The sequence below is a fragment of the Myotis davidii genome, unplaced genomic scaffold (assembly GCF_000327345.1).
Source record: "Myotis davidii unplaced genomic scaffold, ASM32734v1 scaffold18, whole genome shotgun sequence".
Lineage (NCBI taxonomy): Eukaryota > Metazoa > Chordata > Mammalia > Chiroptera > Vespertilionidae > Myotis > Myotis davidii.
Window position 1 is genome coordinate 4,753,156 of NW_006292696.1, and position 627 is coordinate 4,753,782.

At 38.9% G+C, this 627-nt stretch overlaps 1 protein-coding gene across 5 annotated transcripts in view; it reads right to left on the reverse strand.

Moving 5' to 3' along the window:
- GEMIN5 (gem nuclear organelle associated protein 5) overlaps positions 1-627 on the reverse strand; it is a 40,935-nt gene that overhangs the window by 14,672 nt on the left and 25,636 nt on the right. The window lies entirely within an intron of this gene.

Genomic DNA, 627 nt, shown 5'->3' on the forward strand with positions numbered 1-627 from the left:
CCCAAAATTTCATATGTATTTAAATGCAGTAAAAATAAAAAACTATCAAGTGAAGAAATGCCCTTAATGATCACCAGGATCTACCACAAAGGAATTCAGTATTCATTCTCTGTTTTTAAAGAAGTCAACTGAGTAATTTCCCAATAAGGGAAATAATGTAAAACTATATGGTTAAGCCCTAGCTGGTTTGGCTTAGTGGACACAGCATTTGTCCCGGGTTTGATTCTAGTCAAGGGTACATGCCCGGGTTGCGAGCTCGATCCTCAGGAGGTAGCCAATCAATGATTCTCTCTCATCATTAATGTTTCTCTCTCTCTCTCCCTCTCCCTCTCTGAAATCAATAAAAATACACTCACGTCCTCATTTAGCTCTGCTAATTCAAAAAGACAAAAAAAAAAAAAAATCAGATGAAGTGATTACTCAGGTTACTGTTTTCTGTCTAAATACTTCCGAATGTTATGCCCAGACCCCGAGAAAGAGTCCTATGCCCTTGTTTACCCTAACAGAGACAAAGGTAGCAAAATAGGAAAATATATACAGTGTGTGAAACTCAGCTTGGGTCAATCCAATGAGACAATTTAGTTTATAGATTGTTCAAAGAAAGATTGGGGGGGTGGGGGGGGGGGG